Source organism: Xenopus laevis, chromosome 5L (genome assembly GCF_017654675.1).
Source record: "Xenopus laevis strain J_2021 chromosome 5L, Xenopus_laevis_v10.1, whole genome shotgun sequence".
Taxonomy (NCBI): domain Eukaryota; kingdom Metazoa; phylum Chordata; class Amphibia; order Anura; family Pipidae; genus Xenopus; species Xenopus laevis.
Window position 1 is genome coordinate 51279532 of NC_054379.1, and position 6149 is coordinate 51285680.

A 6149-nucleotide genomic window follows, 5' to 3' on the forward strand; every position below is an offset into this window, starting at 1 on the left:
TTGTCCCATTTCCTACGCTGAAAAACTATGAAAAATTTGTGAAATGTTTTTGTTGCAAATATTTTGAGCAACATTTATTTTTGTTGTGCGTCATTTGTGTAGCAAACAATATTAGAGTCCATGGATATCTCTGTATCAAACATTAAAATATGCCAGTTCTTCAATGCATCACAAATAAGAAGCTAACACATTTGCTCACTGCATGAGCTATCAATATCAGTTCATTGCTTACAATAAAACCTACCGTAACCCAAAATTCACATTGTATACAGTATTAACAGTTACAAATACAATTTATAAATGATAATGTTTCTGCCAGATGGATGCCTTATAAATATTTGATACTGACAATAACATTATTTTGAAGTTATAAGCCACTAAAAAGAAAACACCTTTTACAGTGAAGATCACTTTTTATGACTTTTTTTAGATACATTGTAATGCTATAATCAGCTATCAGCGGAGGAATTCTAATGAAGCCTCCAGTCTCCATCACACTGTGTTAGCTCTGCAGGAGGCACCTATGAAATTGGACAGAAGATAATATACTGTACAGCTGAGTTTCATCTGATCAGATTGTCTGGAAGCCTGTTTGTGGTTTCCTTAAATTGAATGAATGCCTGGATTTAAACAGGAGTACATCCTTCCAGAACCAAAAAACTAAACAGCCATATTTAATCATAATGACTATTTTGCTCCCATGGGTATATTTTAATATGCTTACATTTAGCATGTGTTGCCATATCATAGTATGTAGCTATCAAATACACAAGGAGCCTTCAGATACATATCCTAAACTCCCATGAAGAATATTCTGCTTCCTTTTAGATTAAAACAATAATTTAAGGCCCCCATACAAGAGCAGATATAAACTGCCGGCAGATTAAGTCAGCATCTTATTGCCCAGTGTATGGGGCCCTCCAATCAGGGCTGGATTTGCAGCACTATTGCCCCTAAGTCGCGCGACCCTAGCGACTGACTGTGGCGAGACTGAGCGGTCCTAGTGCCTGCCGCCCACACACCTCTCCCAGCAAGCGCACATGTGGAGCACTGCGGAGCTGCACACCCCTGCAATTCTGCCACCCTACGCCCGGGCCTTTGTGACCTCGCCACAAATCTGGGCCTGCCTCCAATGGGCTTCCCCGATCGATATCTGGCCGAAAGTCAGCCAGATGTTGATTTCCGGGTCTTAAATATCCAGTCGGATAGAGGACTGCATCGGTTGGTTAATGCTGTTTGGAAACCTCAAGCAGATCTCCATATGTATGGCCAGCTTTAGACAACACCTTGCACTTACTTGAACCTGTTGTGCAATTTGAGAGGTACCCACTTCATATTCATGTTGATGCAGGAGCATCTAAAAACGAAATAGCACAAAACTTTGCCCCCAAATTCTCTGCTGCAAAGTTTTGCTCCACTTCTCCAATTATGCTAGAAAACAACTCTGAATTGATGGAAAAAAAGTCTAGTGAACTGTGCCAATTATTTGGACTTTGCTTCTGTAAGTAAATAGGGCAAGTATCTTTAAGATGAATACTGATTCCTATGCTTACTTGACTAGCAGTAATTTTGTTGATTCTATTTTTAAACAGCCCTTTTCTCTGTCAGGTGGACGGATTTGCTGTTCAACCAGATTTCTTCTTAGCAGATGCCATCTTCCTGCCCTTTCTGAATGTTGCATAACTTAGCACACAAATGATCTGTCCTCTGTGGAATTCAGGCATGTTTGTAAGTTTTTTTTCTACAGATACGATACACATAATGCAACAATCACAAAAACAGTTATCAGACAAGTTATTTCAATACTGTGAAGATTTGCACAATGTAATCAATGGCATTAAGAAAATATAAATCTATACATGGGAATGTTTGAGCATATTTTCACATATGTGCAAATAATGTTTTCCTCTGTATTAGTGTTTCTTAAATATTAGTTATGTAAAGTAATTTGCTTATTCATCATAGTACATGTTACGGGCACTTTTCACTTACACTTAACCAAATTCAATAGTGTTTGGTCCAGACAGTTAAACTTAGAACTGTATTAGAAGGAGGTACATGTTGACATGAAGAGAAATGATTAGGCATCATTAGAGGCGCTAAGTGTGTATACTACTGCCAGATGCTGTAACTCCTATGTTTATTGCCTGAAGAAGCGGGTCTGAGCCCGTGAAACGCGTTGCACTGATTGGAGTTCGTTAATAAATTTTGACTGCTTAATTACAGTCGTTTTGTGTCTGCTTGGAGGAGGTAAGTCCACTACTGCCTCCTCTGATTACCAAGTTTTGGTTTTTAAACTCGTTTATATCCATTTATTCTTTTGGCGCCTCTGTTCTTTTTATACAGGCATCATTAGAGATTGCTGTGATTTGTCCCTGATGTTCCATTAAAGCTTCTGCAATACACTGCTTGGTTACAAGACAGTTTTGCATAAACTTTCTGTGCTCCTAAATTTTGCTGTAGGAAGATAGTATAATTCTGGCACTGAGAATATAATTCTGGCACTGAGCTTAATGAAAAGAACACCATTTTTTATGATGTTTTAATAATATCCACTTGTAGTAGCCATCCTCCCCTGTCATTTTTTTTCGGAAGTCCACTTAATGAGAGGGAGGATGGTGTCATGTTTTTTCGGGAAAGGCCAATTCATGAAAGAAGGGAATGCAGTCTGTTTGCCAAAATGAAAATCTCTTTCATTCTTGGCATCATTTATTGGTATGCAGCATCTAAACTTCATGACCTGAAAATGAAAAAGCCTGTCTAGCCAGTTAAGATGATATATTCATAAATTTGTTAGTTTTCATGTAAGCTACAATGCTGCAGTTATGGGGAAATCTAGAGCAAGGATCTACTGTAAGCCTGGGATCCAATTACCCAGAAAGCAACTATTAGATACTGATAGTGACTAAAGTATTTGACTGTATTTTTATAATTGCTTTAAAACACGGCAGGATCAAATGACTCGATTTAATCTCTCCGGAGATCCCTGGTTTCACACATTTTACATAATATTCATACAAGCAGTATGCAGGGTTGGACTGGGACACCAGGGGCCCCCCAAAAAACCTTAGACCAGGGGCCCACTCTCAGTACTATTATTCTTCCTTTACAACCTCTATTCTTCTAGTCTCTTTTCTATACATACAACAATCCATTAATCCATCTATTTAGCCTCTTTTTCTCATAGAAATAGGGAATGACCATGAAATAGGCCAAAAGTTTAGCAGCATGAGGGCAGTATGCATAGCAGTATGACTCTCCAAACATTTGAGGGGGCTCAGGTGCTGCTGCCCAGGGCCGCTTTAATAATGCAAGTTAAGGTGGGTCTGCCCAGGGCCCACTGCTTTTGGGGGCCCACTGCGCCGAAAAATAGAAGAGTGGGGCGAGATGCAGGGAGGGAGATGGAGGGAGGGGACGCACACAGGGAGGAGGACGGAAGGAGGGGACACAGGGAGGGAGGAAGATGGAGGGAGGGGACGCACACAGGGAGGAAGACGGAAGGAGGGGACACAGGGAGGGAGGAAGATGGAGGGAGAGGACGCACACAGGGAGGAGGACGGAAGGAGGGGACACAGGGAGGGAGGAAGATGGAGGGAGGAAACACGGGGAGGCGGGACCGGCTTCAAAAATGTTCTTGGTTATGGGGGGCCCACCAAGGCCTTAATACGGCCCTGCTGCTGCCCCAAGACCCTTTGAAACTCCTATAAAAAGAGGACATACTCCATGTGGTGGTTACTACTGAACTTTGCAATGTAATTACAGTCCACTCGAGAATACAGGTCACGGTGATCTCATTTTGATTTATCTCAAATTGCAAATAAGGGTTCAGATTGAATTTGGTATTCAGCTGAAAGTGGAGGATTCATTATTCGTCAAAATCCAAAAATGATGCATCCCTAGTTTTTTACTTTTATTACATTACACCAAAGGATGCTATTTATCCTGACAAAATAAAAAAAACAAAATAACTAGAGATCACAATGCTGTACTGACCTTGGATGTGTTTAAAGACATTAACAAAATTGTCTCTTTATTCTTGCCAAACTTTCTTTAAAACTTATAACTTCCAACCCTCTATTATTTTAATTATTAAAGTTCTTTTGCATATACCATATACAGGTGTAGGATCCGTTATCCAGAAAGCTCTGAATTCATGGGAAGGTTATCTCCCATAGACTCCATTTTGTGCAAATAATCCATTTTTAAAAATAATTCCACTTTTCTCTGTAATAATAAAACAGTATATTGTACAGTACATGGTCCCAAGTAAGATATAATTCATCCTTATTGGATGCAAAACAATCCTATTTGGTTTAAGTAAAATACAAATAATTTATAGCATACTTAAGGTATGGTGATGCAAACTATGGAAAGATCCCTAGGTCCTGAGCATTCTGGATAACAGGTCCCATACCTATACAAGGTGAGAACTAACTATAATCGTTTAATCAATATTGTATTCCTATCTTGCTTTATTATCTACTGTTATTACTGCCTGCTTTACCAAGGTAGAATGTAAGGAAACTAGTAATGCAGAGGTGATGCCATGGCCTAGTGTAATTACATAACTATACCAAATTTAAAAAGCTACGTCATAAAAAAATGTGGCATAGTGTTTTCACTGGTACTTATAAAATACAGCAGCACACAAAATTATGCAGGAAAGAAATCTCCTGTAATAAACTAATCTATCCAATGGTGCTTGATACTTTGATGATGTGATATATGTAATTTTCATAGGAATCAAAGTGTTTAAATATTTTTATCACAGCCATACAATTTCATCAGAAAGAATCACAAGGAAAGAGGAACAAGAACGTTCATATTGCAGCATCCTTTCTTGTCAAATAAACCACACATTAGCAAATGAGCATTCTGGATTCCTGTTTTATGACAAAGAATGATGATGTGATGCCAGCTCAGTGGACCACAGTTCCCTATTAAGGTTTTTTTTTTATGATTTCATTGATCTTCATTTGAATGAAACAAAGGTAACAGGCAACAATGTATCTATCTATTGTCATATAGTGCAAATACTGTATGTAAGTAATTGAAAGGAACGGATTTAGCCAGGTAATGGACAACAAATAAGATACACAGTAACATGGTTTTATACGGACTAACTAATAATTGTTAAAACTTGCGTTTGAGAGAAAGGACTAAACCTGTTGCAAATTTTCTTATTACAGTGGGATGGATTCAGTTGACATATCAAAAGCTAATGTAGAAAAGATATTGGCAACTTATTTCAGATACTGAATGGCTCAGATGGTTGAAGTTTAAAGTGCAAAGCCACCATGTTTTTAGTAATTTGCACATTTCCAGCATTGTCAGCACCTGCAGAAGCAATTGACACGCCTCCAGAAAGGAGCAAAAGAACTTGCACTACTCCCATGTCAGGCTCCAAGGATGGAGCAGTGGATAATCGCTGTGCAATGTCACATGCATTGTGTGCATATTGATGCAGTGTCATGTGCGTCATGGCACAATGCTGCATGAATCATGACACAATGCAACATACATCCTGCTGAAAGTAGAAAGGCACTGCTTCTAAAAATAAGTGATGGGCGAATTTGTCCCGTGAAATTCGTGAAACGGGAAAAATTTCCAAAAAACGCTGCTGTCGTCTCGTTTTAGACGCCGGCATTCTGGATGCCGCCGCACATTCACCGGAAAAAATGCGCCAATGTCCAAAAAACAGATGCCGGCGGCAGTTTCGCAAATTTATTCGCCAGCGGCAAAACGCGGGTATCCTCCATAAATTTGTGCCTGCCGAATAAATTCACCCATCACTACTAAAAATCTCATAGGAATGAATAGAGTTTTTCTGTGGTGAGCTCCCGCATTTGTCTGTCCCTATGTGTTTAAAATAATTTTCCAAAATATGCTTAGTTGTATGGAAATTAAAATTAGAGATAATTCACCATATATAACAAAAGGTGTCAAGTAACTCACCGCAAACAAATGTTAGCTATTACATGCTGATTGGTTGGTAATCAGACCTGTAGCAAACGTTACAGCTTTTTACATGACCCTCATAGTAGCTTATTATTTACCCCCATGCCTATTGGTATCTGATGACATTATATTTTTGACTTTTGTTCTAAATGAAACTTAAAGACTCTAGGGGGGGCACTCCCAAAGCAGGG